The sequence below is a fragment of the Marmota flaviventris genome, chromosome 7 (assembly GCF_047511675.1).
Source record: "Marmota flaviventris isolate mMarFla1 chromosome 7, mMarFla1.hap1, whole genome shotgun sequence".
Lineage (NCBI taxonomy): Eukaryota > Metazoa > Chordata > Mammalia > Rodentia > Sciuridae > Marmota > Marmota flaviventris.
The window spans coordinates 117,496,381-117,508,166 of NC_092504.1; the positions used below are offsets into that span (position 1 = coordinate 117,496,381).

The 11,786-nt window shown below is 36.9% G+C and overlaps 1 protein-coding gene across 8 annotated transcripts in view; it reads right to left on the reverse strand.

Annotated features, from left to right (window-relative positions):
* Arfip1 (ARF interacting protein 1) overlaps positions 1–11,586 on the reverse strand; it is a 114,454-nt gene extending 102,868 nt beyond the window's left edge. For 6 of the 8 annotated variants that reach the window (XM_071614605.1, XM_071614603.1, XM_071614606.1 and 3 more), the window contains exon 1: positions 11,336–11,586. The gene's annotated coding sequence lies outside the window, so the exon portion shown is untranslated. The remainder of the gene's footprint in view (positions 1–11,335) is intronic. The other 2 variants (XM_027926758.2, XM_071614604.1) reach the window with 1 other exon arrangement.
* Between the last annotated feature and the right edge of the window lie 200 nt (positions 11,587–11,786).

Sequence of the window (11,786 nt, forward strand, 5' to 3'; positions counted from 1 at the left end):
TTTTAAAATAGAATTTATCATCCGCTCCCTAATTTTAAAGTAATACCAATTAGGAAAATAGCTCTAGGAAAAACCAAATAACTTGAGGCAGACAGGGAAACAGCACAAAACTGAAAACTGGCTTGGGATGTGGCTTATTAGTAGAGCGCTTACCAGAGTATATGCAAAGCTTGGGTTGGATCCCTAGCATTTAAATAAATAAATAAATAAATGGAAAAGAAAAGGAGGAGGAAAAAAAATTTCCAAGAATTGCAAGGAAATATACTAGATCTTACATTATTAATATTTTAAATGCTCTGAATTACTTTACAATTATTTTGTAAAGATATGTTTGTTTATAAGTTTGATGACTAACAGAAATAAGAGTGAAAAGATTTAAAAGTTAATGACTTGTAATTTGTGCTGTTTAAGGTATACATTTTAGGGTTATAGCTCAGTGGCTGAGCACTTGCTTAGTAAAAGCAGGGACCAGGGTTCAATCTCCAGCAAGATGAAACAAAAGACAAAAACAAAAACCCACTCCATGTACAGTCAATGATGCCGCTGAGTTCAAAGACTCAGCAGTCTGATACTAAAATATCTATGGGATGAGAGTTGTTGAACAGAAATCATAATTTAAGTACTCACATACCATTAGGTCTAAAATAGTATGCCCAAGACACAGGGAGGCAGATATAAACAGGAAAAACATGGCAGATCACACTGGAATATGAATTTAGTAAAATAAGTATGTTAAGGAAGCTAAAGCAAAATTCACTTGGACAAAACAATACACATAAGTCTTCAGAGAAATTTACTGATTTTTTTTTGTAATAAATCTTCACAGAAATGTCTTGAGTTATTCTTTGAATAGTTAAAAAAAAAAGTTTGAGAAGTACTATAAATAACAACAACATATGGAATGAAGGAGTTCCAATTGGTGAGTCAAGGTTAAATACAGAACACTGAGCTGAAAGTAGCAAGACAGGCTTGCTTTGATCTAATCTTGCTGAGCTTCTTTGACTGTTCTGTGACATTCCGGAGTCTGGTTACCATGCTAAAGATTAAAGAAAGTGGCTCTATCTCTCTCATTCTCAATAGAATCTATTAGAATATGTCTACCCTTTCTCATTCATGAATAAATGGTAAGAGAATAGTAAGGTTTGTTTTGATTTCATAATTCAATATTAATTTTCAAGTTGAACTTACTTTTACAGCAAAAAAATTAGAATTAAAATATATAATGACTCAAATTAAAAAAACACGTTTAGAGTTGAAAACAATATCCAAAATACAGAAGTCTTCCGTTTCATCAAAACAACTTAAAATAATTTTGTTTTCTATAATGACAGCTCTCCTAAAAGAAAAAAATACTTTCCCTACTGTCCAATTCAAATGATAGTGGACTGAAAATGGCTTACCATGTAGTACGTTCAAAGCATATTACATTTCCTTTCATAAACAGAATAACCAAATAAAAAGAAATAAGATAATACAGAATCACCTCATGTTTCTGTGTTTATATTAATTACTATAACTATGGTAACTACAAAAGCTGTTTTGACAGACATCTACAAGTCCTATAGTTCAAGTTGCTTATTAAGATTAACACAAAAGGGCTGGGATATAGCTCATGGTAAAGTGCTTGCAAACACAAATCCCTGGGTTCAATCCCCATCTCCAAAAAATAAAAGAAAGCGGGGAAAACCCAAAAAAGATAAACACATAAGATAAATTCAGATACTTGGACCAAATACAGTTAATTCTTAATTACATTTAGTAAAGAGAAATAATTTAGCAATCAATCTAACATATTCAATTATGCCCATCTCCACCATCATAATCAATTTCTAACCAAGTAACAAAATTAACTCTTTGGAGAAGACTTTTTCTTTTCCTCCTTCAGACTGTGTTACAGAGAAACTATTAAGAAGTAAAACGATAAGACTCTCCATGCCTGTAATCCCAACTAAGAGAGGCACTTAGCAACTCAGGGAGACCCTGTCTCAAAATAATATTAAAAAAGGGCTGGGAATGTGGCTTAGCAGTTACACACCCCTGGGTTCAATCCCCAGGACCACAACAAAACTAAATTGCTCTCTGAAAGGAAAACTGGCTGTAAATAAACTAAATTATACAGTGAATGGTGGCTGCATTCTTCACACATGGCCAGCTGAGTTCCAGAATATAAGCAGTGAAGCCAACCCAAAGAGTACCACTGTTTTTAGTGTTTGTTATAACTGAATTCACTCAAAGACCAAATAGGTTACCCATTATTGGGTATTATAAGTATGAATTGTTTTTCTCCCTTAGCAATGAATAATTGGAGAGTTACTTTGTTAGAAAATTATCAAAACCATACCAAATAAATTCATTCAAAATTCATAGATAATTTTTTAAAATATTTATTTCTCAGTTGTAGTTGGACATAATACCTTTATTTTATTTATTTATTTTTATGTGGTGCTGAGGATTGAACCCAGGCCCTCGCACATGCTAGGCAAATGCTCTACCGCTGAGCCACAATCCCAGCCCCACAGATAATTTTTTTTCAATGGAAAAAATTCATAGTAAATACCCTGAATATCACTTAATAGATACAGATTATTACATACAATGTGCATATACATCAATTAGTATACAACCATATATTTCCTTGTTCTATCTGATGTGAGGGCCTAGAAACAATGACATCTCAGTAGTAATAAGCATACACAGAGCTCAGGTATTGGTTTCTAATCATTCTCTAAGAAAAGGAACCAGGGCTCCTTGGAGAAATGGCTGATTCTAGGACTGGGGCAGATAATATACATCAAGATGAGCCTGGGGCATGTTGTAGTGTCGGAAAATTTAAAAAAAAAAAAAATTGTTCAAAAGTCAAAAAGAAAATCACCATAAACCTCACAATGATGGGGGTATGTCACAGGAATGTAGCATTAACTAAAAGCACTCCAAATGGCCAAAGCTAGAACAATATGAGCAAAAAAATAAAGTACTACCAGATTATAACTCAGAGTACAAAATAAATATCCTTGAGTCAATACTGATTCAAATGAATAAATTAATAAATGGGAAGAAGAGATAAGTTTCCCTTATGGAATATTTCCCAAAAGTTTACATAAATACTTGACCCTAAGGAAATAGAACATAATTCCCATTCTCCAATTGTGTACTTCACTAAGAGATTCTCTTCCAAGAAGTACAATATACAAAGGAGAGGGAAAAACAGTAAGTTCATAGTGGATAAACGTGACAAGCCAAGTGTTCAAGGTTTGACATCAGCAGTGCTGAAGAGTACTGACAGTAGGATACTCTCAATACATGATGGAAATGGCACTGTGGTCTTTTTCCCCCAAACACATTCATCAGTCTCATCATGAGAAAAACATCAAATAAATCCCAGTTGAGGGAAAGTATACAAATATCTGACTCATAATCTTCAAACCTGTCTAAAACAAGGACACAAGATAAACTGTCAAACCAAAAGAACACATGACAACTAAATAGATTATACTACCCTAGACGGGATCTTGGAACAGAAAAAGGATATGAGGGAAAAACTAAGGCAATGTGAATAAAATACAGATTTAGTTAACAATAATGTGTTAATATTGGTTCATTAATTATAACAAATATATCATAATAATGAAATGTGTTAATAATGTTAAAATAGGAAACACAATTATATGTCAATAATATAATATTATTTAGTAAGTATATTTATTAACAAATTTATTAATGAATATGTTCATAAAAGGTATGGGATACATACAACCTCTATACTGTATTCACAATAAATCTGTTAAATTTAAAACCATCTAAAAATAAAAACTTACTATAAATAATCAAAGAACATGTTATATTTTATATAACTATTAATAATCTGGTTCCGCATATTTGAAAAGCTAGTTGGCAATTTAACTCTTTTATTTTTTGGTACTGGGGGTTTCAACCCCAACCCCTTTCCTCACACCTTTTTTTTTTTTTTTTTGTATTGGGGATTGAACCCAGTGGCATTTAACCACTGAATCACATTTTTTGAGACAGTCTTGCTCAGTTGCTCAGGGCCTCACTAAATTGCTGAGGCTGGCTCTGAATTTTTGATCCTCCTGCCTCAGCCTCCAGAGCCACTGGGATTACAGGCATGCGCCACCATGCCCGGCCCAACCCTTTTTATTTTGCATTTTGAGGCAGGGTCCCACTAAGTTGCCCATGCTGGTCTCGACCTTTCAATCTTCCTGCATCAGCCTCCCAAGTTGCTGGGATTACAGGCATGTGCCACAGTATCCAGCTAGCTTCTACTATTTTAATGACTATGTTTATAAAAATTCATATTCAAAATCTTATATTACCGGGCTGGGGATGTGTGGCTCAGTAGCGCACTAGCCTGGCATGCGCGGGGCGCTGGGTTCGATCCTCAACACCACACAAAAAAATAAAATAAAGATATTGTGTCCACCTAAAACTAAAAAATAAATATTTTTTTTAAATCTTATATTACAAAACTCCATTTGCTGAAATCTTTACAACATCAACTTAGAAAATTAATGAATTGATATTTAGGGGTCAGGTCCTGACCTAGGTCTTAGGAATCCAAAAACGGGTGAAAAAAAAGACAACTAGATATTTAGATATTGTTCCTACCTTCATAGGGTTTATAGGCCACTGAAGAGAAAGGCAACCTTATAATCAAATAAATAAATGTCATTTGTAGCTTTGGAAATGTATGATGTTATTACCTTATCTAGGAGGTTAGAATATTCCCTAAAGAAGCAAAACTTTAGCTAAGATGTGAAACTGGCATGACCAGGAGTTAACAAGTGAAGTGAAAGAAAAAAAGGAATGGTCCAGACAAAGAGAAAAGCATGTGCAAAAACCGTGCAAAAACAGGAGGGAGCTAACAAAATACAAAGGACTAACCTAGGCCAGCATGGGTGAAGTGGGGAGTTAGGCAGAACATGGCACTCCTGAGGCTGGGGAACTATGCACTGTTAAGGAGTTTCATTTTTACTCTAGAAGCAATGGAAAGCCGTAGAACAATTGAGGAAGAGAATGAAAATCAGACATATTTCAAAGTTAATTATTGTGCCTTCAGGATGGATAACAGATTAAAGAAGAGCCAAAAGTAGCCAAAGGCTACTGAAATTTCAGTCAAGATAATGGTAACAAGCTAAAGTGGTGTTAGTGGGAATAGGAATAGATTCAAATGACATTTAGAAAGTAAGATTAATAAAATCTGTAGACTCATTTGATGTCTCAGGGAAAGGGATATACACATCACTCCTAATTTTCTTGATTATAAAATGAAAATATAATGGCATCTTTCACTTAAAAAAAAGGAATAAAAAAAGAGGACAAGTGTTTGGGGGGTTGGAGAAGAAGGAAGGGAAATCAATTTAGTTTGATACATACTAGATTTGAGATACCTTTAAGATATTTAAGAAGTTGTCAATCAGACAACAAGATATATAGATCTAGAGCTCAAGAGAGAAAACACTCAAGTCCTGAGAAAAGCTGACATCTTTATCCTAGAAAAGCAGCTAACTATAATCCCCATGTATCCAAGAAAAACATTAGACTTAGACTTTGGCCATCTGGATTTAGTTAAAAAGCTGAGAGAGAACATGGCAATAATATTTCATCAGCTAAAACAAAAACTGCTAGGCACCATGGAGAACACAGGGATTTTCAAAATCTTACTTCAATAATATAATAATTATGTCAGGAACATATAGCATTTTAAAGTTTTAGCAGGCTGGCAAATGTTTTTGGTAATGTTCCAAACCTGCATTGTCCAATAAAGCAGCCACGAGGCAGCTACTGAGCACTGAAATGTGGCTGGTGCAACTAAGGAACTGAATTTTTAATTTTATTTTATTTCAACTAATTTAAACAGCCACATGTGGCTAGTTACTATCATATTAGAGCAGGTTTAGGGCTTCCTCATATATTTCATCTTCTTCTCAAATTAATTGGGAAGAGACATGAGGGTTAGAGGGACTGGGGAGTAGAGGAAACTTTTATTCTATCTGTGATTAGAATTTTTCTTTCAAGAACATACAGTATAGGGGCAGGGGATGAAGTTCAGCGGTAGAGTGTTGCCTAGCATGCACAAGGTCCTGGGTTTGATCCCCAGCACCAAAAGAACACAGAGTATATAGTACTTTCATTTTTATTTTTAATTTTAAAAGTAATCAAATGCTGTATATAAAAGTAGAAAGTAAGAAAGAGAAAAATAAAAATCATCTATAAGCCCATCTTTAAGAAATAATCTAGTGCTGGAGATGTAGCTCAGTGGTGGAACATATGCTTAGCACACAGAAAGCACTGGTTCCAGTTACCACCAATAAAAAAAAGAGAAAAGAAAAAGAAAAAAACAACAGGAGAAATAGTCTACAATTAACATTTAGCCATATATTAAGATGATCTACATTTTTAATCCTTTTGTTAGAATTACCTAAACACTAATGGCCCAATGGCCCAAGTTACTTTCTTTGAATTTTACTACATTTCTCTTTTAATCCACTTTTACTCAAAAAACTTGGAAATCCTGCTAAACTGCCATCATCTCAAAACTGTGAAGATAAGCCCTTGACAGTCCACTTGACCATTTCCTTTACCAGCACCACCACCATCCCCTGCCATCAATGACACACACTTTAACTGGAACTTGATCACCACTCTCAATGTCCTGGAATTATTTAATCACTATAGGATTTAGAAAGCCAGAGTAGCACTCAATAAATGATAACTATTATGGAGCGCTAGGTGCCTGGAAACTGACTCAGAAAATGGAAATAACAATCAAAGCAGATAGGGTCCTGGCCATCTTAGAGATTAAAGGTCCCTTCCTGAACCCCTAAGGATTCTTTCTACCTAGCACGTGAATTCTTGATCCATTGATCTTATACAAAGCACTTTACCTAAATCTCAATTTCTTCATTTCTAACGTGGCTATGGTATTTGTTCCACTAAATGACATGGCTGGAATAAAAATAGAACATATATGAAAGTGTTTTATAAATTATTACATGCTAAACAAACAAAGGTATTAAACATGGAGTAACATTTTCTTCTCTAGTGCAAACTTTCCAAGCAACATGCCAAGAATGTATTACAGATGTGCTAAAATACTGTCCCACTGTTTTATCCCCCAAAACTTTCAGAAAGCTAGGGAGGGCCTTGCTACAGACATCACAAATGTAAATAATTTTGTATGTGTGCTATGATGCAGAAAAGTTTGGAAACCTTTGCTCTAGAATTCTATCTCATGCTAGCAGAAATGGGGCTTGACCAACCGACTTTCCACTCTGAATGATTTTAGGCCTCACAACTCTGTTGCTCTTACAGTACCGCTCCAAAATCTGTTATTGCTCCCCAAAGGATTAAAGAAAATCAATCATGAACATCTATTGCTGCTAGTTCAAAGCAATAGAAGATAAAAATGAAACCAAACAAAAACTCTTAGTTCAGAAAATAGCAATGCTAAAACTGTATTTTCACAAAAGAATTGAGCAATTACTAGTTTTACAACTACCTTCAAAGCCTGAAACATTCTAAAAATTTAGTTTTGGTAACAAATCTTTGTCTTTTGAGAAGAGATATGATTTCTTCCAAATACTGAATCACTGCGGGCTAGGGATGTAGTTCAGTGGTAAAGAATTTCCCCAACATGCACAAGATTCTGGATTCTATTCCCAGTACCACCAAAACAAATAAACAAAGCCCAATACCCAGTTATTCAGACTCTGGTGACTAAGGTGAAGTGACAAAGGTAGAAAAGAACTTTACCATATGTCTCAATATGAGTTAACAGTAGTATCAGAAGTGGATTTCAAAGCAGATTGCTTCTCAGAAGAACAGTATTCACTTAAATAGTATGTTTGTATCAGTGACCTGAAAAATTGTGCTCTATATGTGTAATATGAAATGATTGGCATTCTGCCATCATGTATAATAAATTAGAATAATTTTTTTTTTTAAAAAAGTATGTTTGTTAGGGGGAAAATAGTTTATAAAAAGATCATATGTTCCTTTTTAGGAGTCAACTGCTAACAGAACTAAGCAACACTTGCCTATGACCATCTTAAGACAAAGGTTTAGAAGAGATAGAGGAGAGGGGAATGAGAGGTAGGAGAAAGAACAGAAAATAAAGAGGAAAAAATACATACATATACTTTTGTCTCACAGAAAATAGTTGAGAATCTGATAGAGATATTAAGTGGCTTCTATGACTATGTAAATGTAGTAGAAACCATGTTAGATCCTTTGTTTTATAAAGCCTTTTTCATACATCCCAGAAGTAATGTTGGCATGTATCTTTTAGATTATCATGGATCTTAAGTCATTATCTTCCAAAGTATGTGGAAGTAACTCACTTTTTTAGTCTGTTCATCTATAGGTATATTACCTTAGGTTCCCTGCTTAATATATACCTTTTTCTACCCCAAGAGAAAGGTATATATTAAGCAGGGAACTATCCTGAAATTTGTTTATGCTTAAAGATGGGTTTTGATGTAAAAAGGTTATTATTTATAACTTATTTTCACATTTCCCACCCCTGTATGTCATTAAGGAACACAACGCACCCATAGATTTATATCCATCTTCATGGGAAAACCCTATAGATGACCACTCTATAAGCCCTGTTCAAGTTCACTTCTTTTTGTCACACTTTTCAGTAGGACATTCAAGTAATTGTTCATCCACTAAAGAGCAATAAAAGAAAAGACCTTTTCTTAATGTCTGACAGAAAATCAGGTGACATATCCCCAATTCATTCCTGAAAGAATGTAATGGAAATATAGTAGCTATCTAAAGTAGTGTGCTGCCAGACACCTAGGATCAAATGCTGGCTCTATCAGTGTAATTCAGAACAGATTATTTTAGCTCCAGTTAGCCATTTGTATCAGTCTCTTCATCTATAAAAACAGGAGGGTTAGTCCCCTTATAAAGTTGCTAAGAGGATTAGATGAAATAACCATGTAAAGCACTTAGCATAAATTCTGGCACACAGGAGGCAAAACAAATGTAACTGTCACTATGGTGTTGGATATAATTTACCTTCTGAATTTGTCATTACCTTAGAAAGAAACTAATTTTAACATAACATTCTTTACAAAGTTAATGTTAACTGCTCCTCCAAGTTAGGATGCTATATAAAAGGAAGATTATTTTGTGAGCAAAATAAAACCAGAAACTGGTTAGACAGATTCTGATAAGCTGTATAACTCCTCAAGTTCTAAAATTATATGAAATAAGGTTCAAACTTTTAGAACTTTAACCTTCAATCAAAAAACACTTCATGGGTTGGGGAATATAGCTCAGTTGTAGAATACTTGCCTTGCATGCATAAGGTAAGCAACATACACACATACACACACACACACACACTTGACAATCAATCAGAAAGTATGCACTCTAAAACTTGAGTTTGGAAAGATTCTAACTTACTCAAAAGAAAGAAACGATCATTAAAATATCTAACATAGTATGGAGGGAGAGAGTTTGTCAAGTTAAGCAGCAACATAACAAAGGCTTAGGATCCACACCACTGAAATATCTTATTTTTTCTTCCTTGCAAAGCTAGAGCCCAAGGTAAATACGAAGTGGGAAAACAAGAAATGAAAGAAAAGTACAACCAAAATTTAAATCTTTTACTCAGGTGTGCCTAAGCACATCAATTTATTCATCCCTTGGATCACCAAAGCATTGGCTATAGTGTGCTTAGAAACCTCAAACCACAAAGCAGGAACTAAATAAATAGACAGTGTCACTTCCTTCTGTAAGTCTAGGAAGGAATGTAGACACACTGAAGTTATGAAGTACTTGGAGATTTCAATATCAAGTTGGAATCCCTGCATTCTACTCACCTTGGCCCCAAACAAGCCACTTACTGTTTGGGAAAATAACAGCTCCACCAAAAGCTGTGTTTTCACTGACTTCAGCAAGTCACTAAGTAGTGGTTTTAATCTATTTAGACATATATCTCTTTTGAGAATTTGAGAAAAGGAATGGACATTCACTCCAGAGGGGGATTGGAAAAAGTCACTCAAACAAAACCTGTCATATGATTTCAAGGACAGGGACCAAGAAGACCCCTGAAAATCCACAGACCTCAATTCATAGCTCAGAATCAAGTCAAATCATAAACTAAGGAAAACTAATATACTGATTTAAAAAGGAACCAAAGTAACTGAGGAAGCGATCTTAACCCAGAAAATAAATTTAGAATAGAAATATTGTCCATTTTCCCAGATAATGGTGTTGGACTTTATGGCTGGGAAAGGGCGTTGGTTACCTTGAACAAGGAAAACAAAAACGGAAGAAAAGTATGATTAAAACAGTACTAAAATATAGTTGACTGTACTCACTCTGAAAGAGCAGTAATGAAACGACCAATCCCTGCAGCTGGCTAAACGTAACCCATAAAGGGCTGGAAGAACATAACCAATCTGGTGCACCTTTCTGTCAACGAAGTTAATTAAATGGCAAACGTGAACACACCCTTCCAGGTGAAAGCACACGTTGAAAAGTCCTGCAGACCTTCCATTGTTTCCTTATCCATTAAGAACTGAGGAAGCATACTCTGGGAGAAAATAGAGACAAGAAACAGAAATCCTAAAAGGGTGGTTAAAGGATCTGCTGGAAGTGTAAAGCACAAACTTTTTTGAGATCAAAGAGCTCAAGGGGAAGATAACAACAAAGCCAAGGAAGCAATAATAAAGAGAGGAAAAAGTCTAGAGTTTAAAAACTGTTCAAAAGAAAAACTTCCTTTCCTAGACAAGTAAGCAGCAATAACTGGGCAAAGAGGGACGGACCAGAAGACAGAGCCACAAGTCCCTTTCTCAAACTCCAGCAATCTTTGGACGTCCTCACAAGCTCTTGGAACTTCCACGGGCAGGGCTCCTCCCTGCACTACTACCAGGCGAACCTCTCCAAGGGACTATCACTATCTCCCTTCCTCTCAACTGGAGAGAGGAAGTGGGGAAATGCAGACAGGGGAGGAGAGAAATGAAAGTTGGACACCAAGCCCGCAGGTGGCCCACTCCGACACTTCATCACGATCTGGACCCTGCAGCCCTCTTCCACTCATTGCATGCAAACCGAGGGTGCCGACCCAAAGGGCCGTCCTGCTCCCTCAAGCGACTGTTTCTGGGATACACTCGGCAGGACTGCAGGAACCACGGGGCCGAAACCGAAGGCAGAATACTGGCCAGATAGTGTACAGACTAAGGATAGAAGTGCTCGGGGAAAAGTCCGGAGAAGTGAAGCCCGAGGCAACGTGTCCGCCCTCAAAGCATCTTTCCCCCGCCTTCCCCCCGCCTCTTCCCCGGCGGGCCCGCACCGCCCTCACCTGTCTGCTGGGAACCCGGCACCTCTCAAGTAGAAGATTATCCTGCGGCTGCTCTCTGGAATCGCCTCAACCCGAGCAAGAAGTGAGCGGAAACGCGACCTGGACCTTTTCCTTCTTCCCCTCCCCCACGCACCTCGGATCCTCGGGGGCGGGGAGCAACTGCAGCTGTCACAGGCTCACACTGACCAACCGCCGAGGACACTCGGACCGGCGACCTCTCAACCCAGCCTCCAGAACCAGCACCAAGAGCAGCGAAGCCGGAAGTGAGAGGACCGGAAGTGGTGTTGTCCTTAGCTCTGGACGGCCTCTCTCTCCCTAAATCGGGCACGGCGCCTCCACGTCTCGATGGTGCCAGTGCGCCTCTCACGAATTTCCCTCCGCCCCTCTCCAGAGGCTGGCCCCGCCTCTCCGGCTGCGGCCCTAGCAACCACATCCGGGACTCCACTGGTTC